The sequence below is a fragment of the Heterocephalus glaber genome, unplaced genomic scaffold (genome assembly GCF_053883595.1).
Source record: "Heterocephalus glaber isolate CG9 unplaced genomic scaffold, H.glaber_assembly_v1.0 deba00001497, whole genome shotgun sequence".
Taxonomy (NCBI): Eukaryota; Metazoa; Chordata; class Mammalia; order Rodentia; family Bathyergidae; genus Heterocephalus; species Heterocephalus glaber.
This window is the reverse complement of record NW_028258320.1, coordinates 3,619,269-3,638,458: the sequence shown is the minus strand read 5'-3', so window position 1 is coordinate 3,638,458 and position 19,190 is coordinate 3,619,269.

Genomic DNA, 19,190 nt, shown 5'->3' with positions numbered 1-19,190 from the left:
TGAACTCAAGGAGGGATCCTGGGGCAATAAATATGGGTGCAATGGGGCCCTGAGCCATTTATGTACCTTGTGCCCTCTGGTATTACTTGGCTTCAGTTCTGATTGATGCCGAGTCTGGCCAAATTTGATCTAGTGGGTCTAACTGGCCTCTGGCACATGAGATTCCAGATGTGCAGCCACTGGAGACCACTAGGTAAAGACTCCCATTCTACCAGGGTGTACCGTAGGACAGAAACGATTCCTTAGAAGACCTAATTTTATGCTGCAGGTGGTGTGGCCTTGCTATTAAACTCCAAGGGACTGATTCTCACTGGAGCCTGAAATTCCATACTGAATCTTTGGAATCTTTGCCTGCTACTGATGCTGCTTTAGCTCATGTCCATTTTAACTGCTTTTATGATGTAAGTATATATAAAATAATTACACAATTTGAGTTTAAACATGCATTGCAAACACCTGCGAAACCACCATAATGGACATGTGCATAACTTCAGATTGTGTAGCCCAAAGAAAAAGGGTGATTGTATTGCAGTCTAGCTCTACTATAAAGTCCAGGCCTACTTTGGGTGAATTTGTATGGGCTGAAGTGGTATTGTTAGATTTGAAATGTGTGTTCCTAGACCTTGGATGTTTATAAGGCATTGTTTCCTTTGCCACACCTTGCAGCCTCTAATTTGCTTTAGTATGGAGGGGTTATTACATTTTCTTCAACTCTGGACCTCTAAGATCTTTCCTGAAGGCACAGGTCCCTGACCTTCATAGGTTGCAACTCATTCTCTAAAGGGCATGTACTTCATGAAAGTTTTCAGTGTACTTGTATCCCTGACTTGTGATGTGCAATCGAGACTCCCATTTGTAATTGTGTTCTGCGAGATCTCAATGACCTAGGTCTTCCGGATATATTATTACAGACCTAAGTTAATATAGCCCTGGGGCAAATCTCTAAATGTATATTTAAAAATTCCACATGAATTCACACTGCTCTGATGCTCTTTTATGCTTGGAATGGAAAGGAACCCATTCACCTTATCCATGGTCATATACCCTATCTGAGGTCTTAATCTGCTCTGACTCAGGTGGCTGCTTCTATGGCACCAGCAACTACAGCTACTAATCAAGTGAATAAGAGCTTATAATGGTTCAACCGATCCCTCCACATTCATGTAGGCCAGAGAGCTGACTTAAATGGAACTGCTATGGAAAACAGACCTGAAAACTTTAAAATTCTTGAAGTTGACACAAACACATTACCATATCCCATACTCCGTAATGTAGCATTTGATTTGCTCTTGGCTAAATGGCTGATAGTTTCTTTTGCTCTGCATTCCCCATGATAGCACTTCTCTATCCAAGAAGCCAATATATAGATTACTTCAGTTGTATTCCAGTACCAATTATATACCCAGGGATGGGAAGAATGACCTCTGGGTGGGTATGCAGACCCATTGAATCTCATATTTTGACCACAGCTCGCTTCTATTACCTCAAACCTTCTAGGCCAGGGGTGGGTGAAGCAATGGCACATATGCTGCAGCTGGCTATTTATCATTGAAAGCTCTAAAAGGTTTACCATCATTGTTACAGGTCCACACTAAAAAGTCAGGATGGATTTTTCTCATCTCCAGGTGCCAGTTGTCAACTTAAACCTGTGCCCAAGAAAGCTGAATGACTAGGTGTTCCTACCACATACCCAAACAGTTCTCTGTAGAAGGAGCAGAAGTATACTTGTTGGTTCCAAAGCCTGCCTTCCTGGGGACCTAGCCACTTCATCAGCGTGTTCAGGTCTAAACTGGTTTATGTCTGGGAAATGGATATGAGGGATTGTAAGTTTGAGGCAATGGTCCTTAGCCCCCTGCTCATCCATTGTATCAATTTTAGGGTATGCCAGAAGAGCAGACTTAATTATATGTATAAAAGATTCATAATGGCTCCCCACAGAGTTGGGTGTAGAATGCACGATGACTGTGCTTTGGAGAACTGGACCTCACTGCAACCTCATGTGAATGAATCCATGTCAGGAAGCCAAAGGGTCTGTGTTGGAAGCCTGATGTCTAAAGGCAATGGCAGAAACTGGAGCCTCCTACACAGACATGCAAGACAACTTTTCCTTTTTATTCCATCCAGGCCACAGGCCTATAGGTTGGTTCCACCCATACCTGGGGTTGGGTCTTCCTCTTCAGGGAGTCAATTATCCAGACACATTCAGAACTGTGCTAAACTAATCTACAAAGCATTTCTTATTGAAGTGACAATTAACTATCACAATCCACCCCTTGTCAACTTGACGGCCAGATACATTTCCTTAAGCCATACTTAGTCTCCAGATGCAAGAGTGAGTTCATAATTTCACTTTACATGATAACTATCCTGTGTACCAATAATATCACACTAATTCCCTGTCCAGAACAGAAGGCAAAGACTCTTTTGGTGATGTTTACTACTAACATTCATAACTTAAGCCTTGTGGGGTTTAACAATACTTAAAAACCAATATTAAGTCTTATCAACACTGTTACAGAGGAAGGAAATAAGATACCTGCTTCATATGTGTATATATGCACAAGCATATTAACAAAATAGGAAAGAACAATTCCAATCCTCATTTCTGTAATGGGTCATGTGAATAATAGCTATTTAGAACTACCTTATACTACACATCCTGTAGTCCACTACCCTCTCCAAGCATCTCATCATGTCTTGGTTCTCTTCCTGGTGGTGTGGCCCATACCTTCATTCCAGAAGGTTCTGGCTCATCTGTCGTCCTCCCTGCATTGGGTTATTTCTTATTGACCTTAATAAGAGCATAGTAATAGTAGGAGATACCCTAAGGGATTTCCTGCACTCTAAATATATCATCTCCATTGTGGACTAATAGTCTAATTTCTCTCTGGTAGTCTAGATCCCCCTTGACAACTTCTTAGCTTATTTACTCGGGCATGGGGACCCCAAAATGAGTAGGAGACATCTTAGCTTCCAGTTCACTGGAATGATTTCTCCTGGCACAAGCCTTCCTTTCTCTGGACTTAAGACGTTTTAGTCCAGCAGAGCATAAGCTTTAGGAACAAGCAGAAATTTTGCCAGAGGTCACTAGTTAATGGCGAGTGATGCCATTCCCACCCCCACCTCTTGATTCCTGGACCCATGAATCCTGGTTATGGGAGAAAGTGTATCATTTAATGGACACTGGTTCAAAAGCATATATAGCCTTCTGAAGAATTAAGCCCTGTAAGGTTTTGCCACCTAGTTAATGCTGTAACTTCAGCTGCTTCTAGATGGTGATCATAGGAAGACCTGTGAATTTCATGAATATGAGCCCATTGCCATACTTTGGCTGTAAAGTGTATTCCTTAGAAGCATATGATTGTGGATGAGACATGCTGTGAGTCCATAGATGGTAATCTTAGGAGAAGTATTTCATTCAGGGAAGCAAATCCCATACCCAAAAGTATCTTTTCCAGTAAGGACAAAGCATTATCTCTTCCATGATGGAAGTACTCTAACATAATCAACCTGCCTCCGGGTTATGGCACCAACCTCCAAGGTAGTCAGCCCATATCAGGGACTGTTAGCTACTGGCAGACCAGGCACTTGGCAGTGGTTGTAGCCAGGTCAGCCTTGGGAAGTGGAAATCCATGTTGTTGAGCCCATGTGTAGCTTACATCTCCACCACCATGTCTGAGCTCATTGGGCAATGATGGCAATCAACCTCACCCACCCCTATCTACAGAACAGATCATCCTATCCACATGATTACAGTCCTCTTCTGCTTAAGTCACCTTTTGGTGAGCATTTTACATGGGACAAAAATATTTTTATTTTGTTCATATGGAGAACTCTTATCTACATACCTCTTTCCCAAATACCCTTGTCACCAATTTTCCAGACACATTCTTCTCAAGTCCCTGACCATCTGGCCAGGCCATTGGCCACAGCCTATGAATTGGTATATAGTTGCACATCTGGCCATTTTTTCTAAGCAAGAGTGATCAGGTACACTGCCTGAAGTTCTGCTCACCGAAGATTTCCCTTTACCACTGTCCTTCAGGGATGTCCTGGAAAAGGGGCTGTAGTGCTCCAGCTGTCCACATGCAGAACTACCTGCAAACCTGGCTCTAATCTTTATCAAATGATCTTAGGGTACAGGGGGACAGGATGCAACATAGCTGGAGTAGGAACCACTGGTGTTTGGGCAACTTCATGTAACTTGTACCCTCTGGACCTGCTTGGGCCCAATCACACATCTCTATTTGATGGGACTGTTGCTGTGCACATCTAACTATGACTTGGTAGGTCAGATAGCACCCAGTTCATTATGGGCAGCTCAGGTCACACGGTAATCTGATGTCCCATGCTCAAGCATTCGTAGCAGGCCAGGAGCTGTTTCTTAAAGAGTAGCTGTCTACAGGTGGTGCCAGAGCCTTGCTCCAAAATCCTAAGGGCTTTTGATGTGATTTGCCTATTGGTTCCTGCCAGAGGCTCCAAACAGCATCTGTATCTGCCACTAACACTTCCAAGTACAGTTGGATCTGCAGGTTCATATGGTCCCTGTGGCAAAGCAGTCTGAAGCTGTTGCAGAGCCTTCTCTTGTTCTGGACCCCACCCAAAACTAGCAACTTTTGGGTTGGTAAATGGGCCAGAGTTCCACACCTAAGTAAGGAATTCCAAAGTCCAAATAACCCCACTAGACATTTCGGTTGTAGGAGGGGCCAGATGTGTAACAACTTATCCTGCACCCTAGAAGGGATGGATATCTCTGCATGCCCCCCACCACTGGACCTCTAGAAATTTCACCGCGGTAGAGGGACCTCAAATTTAAGTATTTACTTCCCCATATCTGGGACAAAAAAGCTCTACCTACAGGTTGAGTGGATGCTAGCTCCTGCTTGCTTGGTCCAATCAGCATAATCTCATCAATGTAATGCAGCAGCACCACACCTTTGGGAGAAAAAGACCAAGTTCCTTGTGAAGTTGTGACACCAGGCCAGAGTTAATATACCCCCAAGGTGGAACAGTAAAGGTGTACTTCTGATCTTGCTTGATGAAGGCAGCTTGCTTCTGGTGGGTCTTAAAGGATAGGTATGAATAAAAAGGCATTTGCTAAATTCTTGCAAACCAAGTACCAGGAGATGTGGCTTCCTTGCTTGAGCAGATGAACACATCTGGTACAGCAACTCCATTGGAGTTGCTACTTGATAAGCTTATGATAGTCCACTGTCCTTCTACAAGGTCCTTTCATCTGCATGCTCAGAACAGTTAATGGGAATGGTAATGGGAATGAGAATTGCCACCCCTGCATCTTTCAAGTCCTTGATGGTAGCACTAATCTCTGCAATCCCTCCAGAGATGGAATATTGTTTTTGATTTTACTATTTTCTCAAATAGAGGCAAATCTAATGGCTTCCATTTGACCTTTCTTACCATAATAGACCTCACACTATAGTTTAGGGAACCAATATGGGGGTGTTGCCAAGAACTAAGTATATATCCCAATTATACCTTCTGGAACTGGGAAAATGACCACAGGACAGATTTAGGGAGATACCGGACCCACTGCGTAGGACCTTGGCTAAAACTCCATGGATCGCTAACCATCATAGAACCCTACTCTTACTGGAGGGCCACAATGACGTTTGAATCTCCTGGAATCAGTGTTAGTTCAGAACGAGTGTCTAATAGTCTCAATTGTCTGATTATTTTCTTAATGTACAGTTACATTGGTAAAAAGACCTTTTTAGGTCCCTTTGCGGGGAAGGATGGGAGAAAGATCAACAGTATAACTTTTTGTAGTGCACCAGGGCCCATCCTTCAAGAAGACCCAGCTTCCCCTTCATTCAAGAAGTTGAGTTTATAAATTGGCTCAACTCTGGGAAGTGAGGGGCTATGATTCTGCTGCTACAATTTGAAGCAGGTTTTTGCTCATTTGCCCTAAAATTTTCCTGCTTACATAAATCCAGTAAAAATTAGGTTTCATATCTCTTTCCCTTTTGGGCACACCGTGAGTATACGTGTCAGACCATTCCTATCATTGCCTTGCTTCTGATGTCCATCGCAGTAAGTATGACCACCTTGTCTCTGGTTAGCTGAGTCCTGCCACTTGGCCCCTGCTACTCTTGAATCAAACTAAATCCATCACTCTTAAGGTTCCCAATTTAGTGATTGGTCCCTATTGTTAGGTCTGGAAGGAGGAGAGCAATGACAGGCACTCCCTGCAGAAATCTTAAGGTATTAGTAAAGGGTACATTTTCTGGAAATCTTAAGGTATTAGTAAAGGGTACATTTTCTGGATCCTCCCTGTGTGGAGGATTGGGTTTTATCTGGGAAATTCATTCCACCATTCCCTTTTCCATGACCCTTTGAAATACCTTCAATAGTAGAACAAGGAATATCGGGCCATTTCTAGTTTACACAGTGGGCTATCTTTTGATTCATACCAAATAAACTATTGGCACCTTTTTTTTTAACTCCACAAGTTGTGACATACAATTCAGAATCTCTAATGACTCCATATCAAGAAACTCGGCCTGATCCAAGTGTTTCTTCCCCTATTCTACAGCCTTAAAATCCATTCCCGTACTTGTTCCTCAGACCTCTGCTTGAAAAAGAAACCCTAAATTCTTTTGGAGTACTGTGTAGTGGGCTTCCTCATGGGTCACACTGTGTACCTCACCTTTAGGAGCCTATAACCAGGCTCGAATCTCAGAAGGCAAAAAAGGAGGTGATGAGGGTGAGTCCTGAGGAGTACTGGTAACTGCATCAGGTGACATAGAATTCATGTCCTCAGGTCTAGAAGAGGCCAACACCTCAGGGGTTCGAGGGTGGAGAAATCTGACAATCTCATCATCATTTAGGAGTTCAATGACCCAGCCTCATCGGATTCCTCCCAAACATCTCCAGCCTGCTAAATGGGATCCCATTCTTTCCCATTCACCACCCTCACTTTCACTGCAGATACACTTTGAGACTGAGCATTAGATCTGTGCTATAATTCAGCCAATCCAACGATAAGGACTTAGGTTTGAGTTTTGGCAACTTCAGCCTCGCAGCTAAAGGAGAGGAGATTCTCTTTTAGGAAACACTTGAGATTATGCGTGTCTGGAGCTGGGAATTTGAACACGAGTCTGTGCTGGAAGCCTGAAGCACCTGGAGACCAATATCCAAATATAATGGTAAAGACTGGAGCTTCTCTGAAGAAAAAAGGCTTCCTCCCCTCCCTCTGTATCCCTTCAAGCTACAAAAGTACTGGTTGGTGCCACCCACATCTGGGGTGGGTCTTCCCTCTTAGTTTGCTGCCTACCTGCCAATCACCTACACGCACAAAGCTTTATGGATCTGCTAGATGGGTCTTGCCCAAGTCAGCTTGACATAGTACTGCCTGGCAGCTATATTAATTGTAACATCTGACTTGATGACTCTACCAAAATATAACTTATGCTCCTGCTTGAACAGGATAAGACTGGAGAAGAGTTGATATGTGGCTACCTCCTGTAGAAGGTATCTGACCCAGAAGCATTAAACACAGGTGGAGCTCCTGGAGTTCTCTTGTATTCAGAATATTCTCTGGCCATGTTTCCCAGGCCTTTCTACTAGGCTGGGATACCACTCACAGCTAGTGTTGAATTTGAAGATTAGGATCTGTGCCCAGTGGTGGACATATGATGGTTGCTAAAGATTGATTTCCTCAGTCTTCAAAAAACCTGATATTTTGCCAATATGACCAATAAAAGGCTTCTTAGCAGAAAGCTAGTTTTGAGCTACATGCATGTGAAAATTTTACTTGAGAATGTAGTGTACAGCTTGGTGTCACTTTGCCATCCTTTTGGCCATCACAATCTGGGAAACATTACAGAGGAGAAATCTAATTTTAAACCATGGTGTGCAAGGTCTCCCACTGATTCTCAGAGCATGAGTACGTGCTGCAGCTGGTCACCAGCTGGCCCTGGCAACCCCATGACGTTGGCTATGATTGTGGCATGAGATATGGGATCTTCTAAGGTTCCCAAAGCATAATGGGCTTAGCTCACGAGCCCGTTACCAAATCTACATTATATGCATATTTTTTCACCTAGGACTTTGGCAAGCCAGTCCACTTTGGCCACTGGTATCTGGGTGTTAGGGCCTCTGCCCACCAGCCATTTTCCAAGGCAGCATGTTGAAATATGGAGGTTATTCCAGAATTCAATGTCCTTGAGTTGACTTAATGGTCTCTTAAGAGCACCCCGGGCCCCCTCAAATGTCGGGTTATGTCTCCCTAACTAATGAGTAAAATAGATGAAGAATCGTAAAAGTCTTGCCAGTGGGTTCCTGTCCTGCCCAATTTTTGGAAGTTACCAGAGTTAGCAGGTGGTGGTAAGGCTGAGGTAAACAGGAAGGTTCCTAGAGCCCTGCTTAAGCTCTACTTCTGAAGAGGTATGATCACCCTATGCAATGGCAAGGAGAATGTTTCTGGTATGTGGAGGGGAGTAAGCATAGCAGTCTGGAATACTACAATTTTGGTGGATTCTACAAACCTGCTATGATCAGAGAGATAATTGGGCTGATATAGCAAAAATCCCCTCCTAACCATGTCTCTATCTAAAGGAAGTGACAGCAAGTGTAGTATGTTTTATTGGAAGATGTGAAGGTTGTAAAACCTAGCCCAGTTGAACACCCAAATTTCATAATCCCTAAAACTCAACACCTTTAGATAGTTTTGTTTAGATGAACCTTACTTTCTCATAACATGGTATTAAAATATGCAAAATCCCAATACAAAATAAATAGAAAAACCCCATGAAATTGTATAGATTCTTCTAACCATGAAGATTAGTACGTTAAAAATTAGTTGAAAGGACAAGCCCTGTTCTGATACCTTTATTTTAGTAACTTCAGCCTCACAATCAAAAACTCAACTGAGAGTAAGCTAGAAAGTGCTTCCTTCATCTAAACTAATTCATGAGGTCAGAAGCATGCAAATCAATGGGCAATAGGACTACTCCACATGATAGCTGCAATTGATGAGTAATTTGTAAAGTGGGCTTAGCTCCTTTTCCCATTTGCTGCAGAATAGAATTTTGTATTAAAATTAAGTAGAGCTATGAACATTGCTGCTTTCTACTGTCTCCAGAATACACAAATTATAGTCCATCCTGTGATACCAGAGCATATATATACTAAGTTACAATATTTCTAAATGGCTTATCACAACTGTTTTACTCATTTTAGTCACAGTAGGAACTCAAGCTCTTATCTAGTTATAGTAACCAAATCAGTTACTGTAATTGATTTAGAGGCAAGCTATCTATAGTGTGTCTTCCAATGTCTTTATAAACAGATTATCTTGGGGGGGGCGGGTATGGCCAGGCCTGGAAATAGGGCATAATGGTCCTGGCTAGAAGGTATTAGACCAAAAGATTTTACTTGTCAGTGAAGAAATTCAGAACTTGTACCAGAATATAAATCGACCATATCACCAATAACACTGTTTTGTTCAGTTGGGATTTTATCCTTAAGATTTCTCAATGGGGGAGAATGTACATTGCCCTATAGCCATAAACCACACTAATGGACTGATCGCATGTAGTTTGTAGTTGAGTACTGATCTACATCACTTTTCCCACAGTGCGACCAGACATAGCCATGCTCCCACTTTATTGCATGAGAACCTAGAAACCAATTGTCAGGCAATCTGAGCCCCCAAGTCATACCTAGTCTTCCCACCCATGGTAATAAGGCTACAATGGGTCAATATTTTTAATTAGCACAACTGGTCATCTAAAAACCACTAAATACTTAGGAATGGTATCAACAAAATCCTTCAGAGGATCTCTTAAACACAATCTTTTGTTAAAAACAAGGTATTAGTAGCCTTAATCTGCTGTCTTTCAGCCTGAGAGACACCGCTGGGGGCAGAAGGGAGCCAAAGCTCCTTCAGGGCTTTTTTGCTAGAGAATTGTTATTTGACCTGTCTCATTTCACCAGAAAACAACATTCACAAGGCTGTCTTCAACATGATTCAAATCACCTAGCATAAAAAGCCTTTTTCATTGGGTGGTTTTTTAACATTGCAACTGCTTGAGATAGTGGATGATATTTAGGGCAAATGATGGACTAACTTAAAAACTGGAAGTGAGATGTCTACAGGGACTCTGAAAAGCTCCAGTATATTCCTAGGAATCTAGAAGATCATGTGCACGTGAGGCTATGTCTGAAGAGGAAAGATCTGAGAAATGCCCTGAGTTCTAACCCCTGGCTGACCTTGAAGCTCTGCACAAGCAGGAAATGAAGGCTAAGGCAGTTTTCAACTTCCTCACTAGTGTTGAAGGTGTATCCTAGTTAGTACATGCATGGAGCCCCTCAGTAAAGACAAGGAGCTTTAGTGGTTCCAGGGATTTAAGGAAATCTTTGCCTCAGTAGCTAATTTAGCTAACTGAACAGACTTCTTTGGTCACACATGCTCATTTAGATGTCGTAGAATTCAGAAGTTACCAAATAAGCAAATCCTGAGGAGAATGTCTTCCAGAGTTGCCACAATACAACACCCAATATCTACTCTTTAACAGATATGAAAAGTATGGTCCATATGCAAGAAAAATGTGTATCTGAACCTCGGTTTTGGGTTTACTATACAATTTTGAATTGGCCAGTTAAGATGATCTTCAAAAAAGTAACCATGCTCTTAAAAACTAAAAACTGAGAAAGGTATCTTGCCAAATAGACTATAACAGATTACTTTTAAAACCAAATAGAAATTCTCAAGTTAAAGTATAATAACTAAACTTCAGAGAGGAAACAGACTTGAATAGGCAGAAAAATCAATGAACTTAAAAACAAGTCAATTGACTTGACAATAGATCCAAGAGGTTCTAGAATTAGATAGGGGTCATGGTTTTCATGCAGATGCAAAAATCATTAAGTTGTATAGTTTACAAGGGCAAATCATCTTACAGTATGTGCGTAATTGCCATGATCCACACAGCGTAGGGTCCGAAGCCAGGGAGAGCGGTGGGAGATGAAGAAAATTGAAAAGTAACAAGAAAGAAGGATACATGCCAAAATTATGCATGAACACTGGGACCGGGTAGAGCCATAGCCTGTTGAGCCTGATGGCCACCTGGAGTCCAGTGTGCTCTTTAATAGGGTAAGACAAACAGAGAAGGCGGGATAACTAGTGCTATGTGGCCTAGGCAGAACATAGCATGATTGCCTCGTGGTCGAGGCATGCGCAGAACGGGAACAAGGATACATAATGTAAGGGTCTCCTGGGGGTGTGCCATCCAAGGTCTACAATCTTAGTGAACTACTGTCTGTTTGACTAGTCTATGGAGGAGAAAGATACTAGGGATTAGGCGAAGGGCCTCTTCAGGCTCGGCTTGTGGCAAGTAATAGCTTAATAAAAAGATAACCTTAAGATTTTGGACCCCACACATCACAAAAATACAACCAGCAAATAAAACTGCGTGAGACTAGATGTGCAAATTAAAGTGAGGTGTTGGCTATTCTACCGAACTGCTCATATATCCCATTGGTGGGATATATCCTGCATCCTGCAGTTGGCCTGGCCACACTGGTGCTGGCCTTAAGTAGACAGGATACTTTTGAGAGGCAGCCTAGTGATATCAACCTTCAAGATTATTCTCATTTGGTTCACTAACTTCCAGCAGCCAAGTCTAAAGGCAACTTATGGGGCAGGAGGGGAGCTATTTAAGATATATAAAGACCTTGGAAAAATACTGAGATATTATATATTATGCCTTTATTGAATAAACCATAGTACTGCCACTAAGTAGACTATTATGCAGCCTATGGATAAAGGCTTGGTTGAAAATCCTAATATAGAGACAAATATACCAATTATAACTGAACTTACACAATTAAAACATAAATGCTGATAGATTATAACAGTGGTATCCAGCTTCTAATTTCCATAATTTTCATAAAAACTATAACAAACCGGAGTTTTAACATCTAGTCATGGCAAAATAAGTTATGTTAGTAATATTGCTACTCTTGGGCTGACTATACTGTTATCTCTAAATTATATCTGAAATATTTATTAAAAGGTCCTGGAGGTACCTGACTTATGCATGTGTTTTCTTCATATGTTTCGGAGACTTTTGAGAATGTTGTGCTTAATCTAAAATCAGTTTAAAATGCTACAATGCTTTAGGCCCTTTTCATTGTGAAATAGGCTTACAAGAGCAGGTGTCACTAATGGAAAAATGGGTCCCCATTATAGTTGATATGGTACCACTGAAATCTGAGGGCCTCAGTGAGTCATTTGGGGCCTGGTGTGTTCAGCTCTCCCTGCAAGTGGGGAAGGGTCTCGCACAGAAACTGCAGAAAAATGAAGGCCCATCACAGCTTCATTACCATGGTGGCCAGAGCTGTAAATTGAGGTGTCCTGTAGAAGTGATGTTTGGACTTCTGGACGAAACTCACATGTTCAACTCTTGAGTCCTGGATGGACATCCAAGTGGGTGGTAAATACAGCCTGCCATGCTTTCCTTGGAATCGAGCTTCCCTGTATGAAAGATTCTTCTCTACTTCATACTGTGGGGAATCTAGGCTCTGGAGTCACCAACTTTTAAGATGGCTAAAATACCATCAACTTTGTCGATTTCTTTCAGTGGCTAAAAGACCCATTTGGGGGAAAGACTGCTATAAAAATTCTCTTCTTGACTTACTTCCCTGAAAACCCATCTGACTTGTTACGTATTTTCTGTGTAGTGTTTTGGGGTCATGGGGAGATGGTGGTATCCCTAAGTAAATATTTAAGCTTCATATTCTAGATCTGATGGTTTAAAGTAGAAAATTGCAACTTATGCCACCAAACTCAACCCTCTTCTCCTGGAGTTGAAATGGTGGCAGTATACCCTGCCCCTCAGGATTTGTCTTTACAACTGGCTGACAATGGGAGAGACTTCCCACTGGAAGATAGGCCTGATTTAATTAAATCAGGGTTGTACCACTTCAGTCTGCTAGAGGAAAAAACCAATGCCCAGAAATGTGCTTTGACAAGTAGACCCAGAAATGAGACCAACCAATCATGTTTTTTTGTTCTTGTTGTTTTTTGGTATCAGGGATCGAACTTGGGTCCTTGTGCTTGCAAGGTAGGTAGCAGAACCACTGAGCTTAAATCCCTGGCCCAAACCAATTATGTTATTAATAGGCCTTCACTTAGCTTGGGGCTCTAGCTGAGTGTGGCTACTTTCTTTCCTTGGATGCAGCAACTTGATGAAAAAGCATCGCACAGGCTGGCCTTTCTAAATGCTCTCCATTAGTCTGTCTTTGGGTCTTTTTCCACTGCTCTCAGGAAGCCAACAGTTTTCCTCTTGGGAACATTTGGTCATCAGCTCTTAGGAACGGGAGAAATGTCTTCCCCAGGTAACACAGATCAGGCCAGGGGAGCATTTGAACTGAGCCCAGAGAGCTCAAAATACCATCAATTCCACTGCTATGGTGAGGTTCGAGAGGTTATTGGAATGAATACAAGATAGTGTACCAATAGTCAGGGCAGAGATCAGCCTGAGGATTCAGAACAGCTGGATTTGGTGGCCAATGCAGATTTAGTGCAGCAACTGGGAATTTGATTCCAGAAATTAGGATGGAAAACAGCAAGTGGAGACTTGATCTTCAAAAAAGGCCAAAAAATGGACTACTGGGGCCTTTAAGCTGGCCTGGTTGGTGCCAGACCAACTGGTTTAACTCAAAGGATGCTTCTTGCTGTAGACAGGCAGACAGAATCACCTCTCTCCAACCCCACGCACCCACTAAGGCTCAGGCAGAAAGGATCCAGTGGTCATACCTGGCTCACCAAGTTGGAACAAGAAGACTGTATTTCACAGTGAAGTGTGGCAAAGCCAGAGGCTGAACCAGAAGGTTAAGGCAAACCAAGCCTGGAATGGACCGACACACAGACTCAACCCCATGAGCTGTGAGGCTGGAGACACCATGTGTTCCACCCATCACCTGATGGATCATCAGATAATCCTATTGCTGCTGTGACTTCTGTTATCCTCACAGGACTTTTCTGTCTGTTTCCTGTCATTTCCCGATCGTTTCTCAGAAGCTTGCCTATTTCTGCTTGTTACCAGGGCTCTAGAGTGCTGTGTGCTGCTTCTGGAGATTTTTTTTTTTCCCAGGTTCTTGATCTGAACAAAGAACTGGATAAGAAAAGTGCAGAAGGTGGCAAGACTTTACATTTATTAAGTGTAGGAAGAGAAATATGCACAGCAGAATCTGGGCTAATGAAAGCATGAAGTATGCTCCGCAGACTGGGCCACTGAGGAAAAAGGGAGTACAGTGGCCGTGAGATTATTGGTCACCATCTTTTTTTATCCCCCTTTCTGATAGATTTAGGCCACCCAATCAAAACCTTGCTTGACTTCACACCAGAAGAACTGAAAATAGTGCTTTCTGATTGGTACCAGGTACAGAGCCTGGAAACTGTTCTGTACATGTGTCCTGGATCTCTGATCAACAGGTCACATGGATTTGCCCAGCTGGCTGGCTACACCCTAATCTCCTGCTTTAATGCTGTCACAGGCTTTAGTTCCATGTGCTAAGAGCCTAGGCTACAAAATTAAATCATGCAAAATTATCAAACAAAACATACATAAAATATAACAAACTACATTTGTCATAATATGTGCTATTACTAATGAGGTATGCATGCAAATGGCTTGGTCCTACTAAGAAAAATGTAATGAGGGCTGGTTTTGTTGCCAGCTAGCATGGGTCCCTTGCTTTTAATGATAATGGAAATTAAAACTAAAGCATGAATTTACAGGAAAAAGCTTTAATTGTAAAGTAAGAGAAAATGGTAAGGGACTTTAGTTTGAGATCAAGCCAGCCTTTAACAGAGTAATATAGGACAGGACTCCCAACTCCCAGTATCGAAAAGAGGCACACTTTGAAAGGGGATCAGGCCCACAGAGGCAGGAGGCCAGCTTCTAAGCTTTAGCTGGTGGGCTGGGGTTTGATTGATCATTCAGTCCTGGTTTAGTAGCTTTGGAATCCTCATGGCTTGAAGGCTGGGATCCTCTTTGATAGTTTTACTCATGTGGAGCTCTGCTTCTCCTGGAATTTGGGTGGCCAGATTTAGGACAATGGCTGGAGATTTCTGGGCATCCTTGAATGTCCCTGTAAATCCTGTATCTTGGTGTCCTCAGGCTTGGAGGAAGAGATTAGGTAAATTTGGGGCTAATTTTGTTTTGACAACTTTTAGACACTCCCTAAGTGACTATCATACCTGTATGCCAGCTGAGAAGGGATTTCCTCATTTTTAAGACAAATGGAAAGCCCAGATTTGTTCTGCTTTTATTTACCTATTGGACATATGTAGGTCCAAGCATAGCTTTTTGGAAAAGCTGCTTGTAAATTCCTGAAGAAAACACAAATCATGCTTCTGATGAGAAACAGGCTAAGGGCCCAGGGATCTGTCCATCACCCATCCTTACAGTGGTCTGACTACGTCAGGTTCTTTTTCTGGATCAAGTCTATTATCTTCATTACACAGAAAATAAAATTGGTTAAGACCTCCAAAAGTTAAACCACCATTTACGTGAAACAAAATGCTTCACTGATCTCAATCGTTGGTTGTGCCTGCTGGCCTCAAAGTATTTTTTGTATACAAAGGAATATTAAAGTTGTAATGTTCAGGTAAAGGACAAGAAATTTTATATAGATAAAATTTCAAGTTTTCCAATGACTCTTATGCCCAAGCCATTGTATGTTATAACCGAAAGAGGGGTCCTGGCCATCCCTTACTAGCAAAAGCTGATTTAATAGCTTGTTCTTGTAGAGCCATGTGCAAAGGTTTAACTTTATCTAAAGTTCAGTTAAAAGGTTTATATCAAGAACAGCTTTAATTTATATAGCCTGTAAGTCTGGATCACAGAAGATGATTCTACAAGTCTGCCTCTGTCTTAAGATATTTAAGTACCTAAAGAAGGAAATGTTTGTTTTTGTTCAGTTTGTAGAGGTTTCAGTCCGTGGTCAGCTGGCTCCAAGTCAGGGTGGCATGGTGGAAGGGGGGGGGGGGCTAGCAGAGGAGAAAAATAGTCCATTGCAGGGCAGGCAGAAGGCAGCAAGAAATGAGCAGCAAGCTTCCTTTCCCTTTTGTACCATCCAGGCTACAAACTTTTTGGTTGGTGCCACCCACACCCAGAACTGGAATAAACCAATTAGTTGGACCACATTCACACACCTTAGTCCAGCCACCTCTGAAAAGCCCCCACCTACTATGACGAGTCTTTGGGGGGGACATCTAGAATACAAGCCATAATCCCTAGGAGAGACTTTGTCTTCTAAATGTCAAATAGGTTCCTGGAACATTGCCCTATTATGGTAATTAATCTTGATTGTCAACTTGTTTGGCTTGAGAAACACTCAGAGATTAGCAGACTTCCAGATATGTCTGGGTAAGCCATGGGGGCATGACCTTGGGGATTATATTTCATTGCTGGCTCCTTCCTTTCCAGATTCAGCATTTCTCTACCACACCCTTCTGTCTTGGTTCTGTATTGGAGCCAGCTAACCATGAACTGAAACCTCTGAAATAGCCAAAACAATCCTTTGTTCATGTTCTGCATGTCAGGTATTTTGTTCCAGCATCAGAAAGTCACTAGTACACCCATGATTTTCTATAACTTGTTCTTCACTTCTACCTTTTGTAAGATAGCTTCATAGCTTCATGAAAGTCAGTAGTTGGTGAAACTTCATTTTTATTCACAAGAAACTTTAGATTATATCTGAGAGGGAGCTCGACACCCCACTGTGAGAGTCTAAGCCAGCAATCTGGTTTGGTAGCTGGTGAATTATTTCACAGATATCACCAAGAACAGTTGGAGACAACTCTTTCACAGTTTGTGCATCATAGCATATTTAATATATTGTAACAGGATGCCATTCCTAGAGAGGTTGTGGCAATCAAACAGCTATGAAAGTTTTCATATGAATGAATCTCTTTGCACCTGAGCGAGTTTACTTACAAGGAATTTAGAGGTTTATTTCTCAGGTACAAGTATGCTAAAAGGTTTTTATTAAGCTCAGCACTTTTAAGCCTAGTTTCTTCACATCAGAAGTATCAGCCCCTTTCATTTCTAGCCAAATAAGGTAAAATCTGCCATGTAGCTTTCCCGAAAATAATCTGAGATACTACATGGCTCTGAGATGAATGTTTATTTACAGATGTTTGACCAGATGTACCAAAAAACTCAATGACAGGCAAAATTTGACAAAACACCAACTCTATCCTTCTGGTCCTATAATCTCACTACTGTTTCTCATCTTGCACTCACTCTTTTCTCTTCCTATTTAGCAAGTCAAACAACTTCATGCTATAAACTTGAAGCATGGTTACATATACTTGCCATTTTAGCTAACTTGTTTTAATGCAGAGGAAACTGAGATTGTGTAATGCTTACTGTTCTTTAGGCCAATCACTTTTTTCCTGAAAATTTGCCAACCATATTTTTCCCACTTCAGTCTGCCCTTAACCAAAACATGTAGCTATTAAACTTTCAAATAGTTTCCTTGAGTTATTGTTTTTGTACCAAAATATATCTTTATCTATTGAATCTGTTAATGGTCTATAATGCAAATCTCCAATCACATACAATTTAATAATCTGGATTTATAGCATGAACACCCTGGCTTTTAAGTTCTTGCTGTTGCAGTCTTTTTCCTGTTTTCTTGTTTTGCACAGTTAAATTTTCTACATGCACTGAGTTGGGAAGGCGGCTTATGCAGGATGTCAACTCAGCACACATACATTATCTTCTGTTAAGAATGACCCTCTAAGAGGTACAGTCCGTCAATTCTTTAGTCTTGGCTGAGGATGTTGGAAAGGTTCATGTTTCTGAATTGAGTTCAACTTCATTAGAATACCAGGTGAAAGTTAAATGAAAAGATGCTTTCTGAGTCTGCCTCTTTGCCTTTTGTATCCAGTTTCTGTCCATTCAACAATTAGTTTCCTTGTCTTCGTTTATAGAGGTTACCATTGTTTCACATTAACCACACAATCTTAATCTGGACTTTGCTGAAGTTGGCAATTGGGTAATCCTCATTCACTCATGTATTCATTTAACAAGCATTGATGGAGAGCCTACTGGAATGCTGGTCACTGTCCTGGAGTAGATGCCCCTGGACCCCAAATGAGCCAGCAGAAAATCAAATTAGACATCTTAATTTTCTGGAGGCCGAATATGGGCTAGTGTGAAACACTTGAGAACCATGTTTATAAGAGGATCCCATCTTGCTGAAATTTCTTCCAATGATCCTGCCAGGCCCTTGGATTATCAGGGAGAAAATTCAAGGAAAACCTTTTATGTTGGCTGAGAAAGGAAACATCAGACTACTCTGGCATTTGTGTTTTTTAATGGACATTTTTGAAAACTTGTTATTTCTATTTTCTGGGTCCAGTTAGCAGCATATCACCAAAACGAGCCACAGTGATGTCCTGAAGAATGTTGATCTGCACTCCTACAGACGGTTGCAGAGTAGGAAAGAAGGTATTACAAGATAAGTTTTGGTCTTAACTGATACAATTTGGAAAAGGATGCATTCTCTAGATAGGAGCATGCTAGTGCCAGAGCTATGAGGACATATTTCAATAAAGAAATTGTCTGGGATCGTAGCTGTGTTCAAGATGGTCTGCTGTCAGAGGCCCCATTTTTAAGGATTAAGCTAGTGAATTTATTGGCTATGACATGGACTATTGCCCCTGGATCCTTCATATTTGGTACCAATCCCTGTAATTCCTTGAGAGAAGCTATGTTGACTTTGAATTAGTTGGAGATAGCAGTAGAATAGGATGGTGAGGTGGTTTCAGAGGGTTCTACATTGGCCCTTTCTGTCCTAATTTCTCTCATTCCACAAGCCCATGAGTCAATTTGAGTTAACTGCTCGGCATGTCTATCTGGACGCTTCACTCAGGGGACTTGGAGAAAAACACAAGATGGACCCATGGAAAGGTACTAACACCCCTCATTTCCATGCTGAGTTTGCACATGTGCCGAGTTTCAGAGACGACCTGGAGAGCAGAAGGCACAGAAGCGTGGTTTGCTCACGCGAGGCCACTGCAACCCTAGCTTGGACCTGTCCAGTGCATTTGCAGCTGAAATTAGTGGTGAGTCGGGCAGGGGACTTGGGATTCAAAAGTGCCTGCTACAACTGAGGAAAAGAGAAGTGATAATGCAGCTGACTGCTCA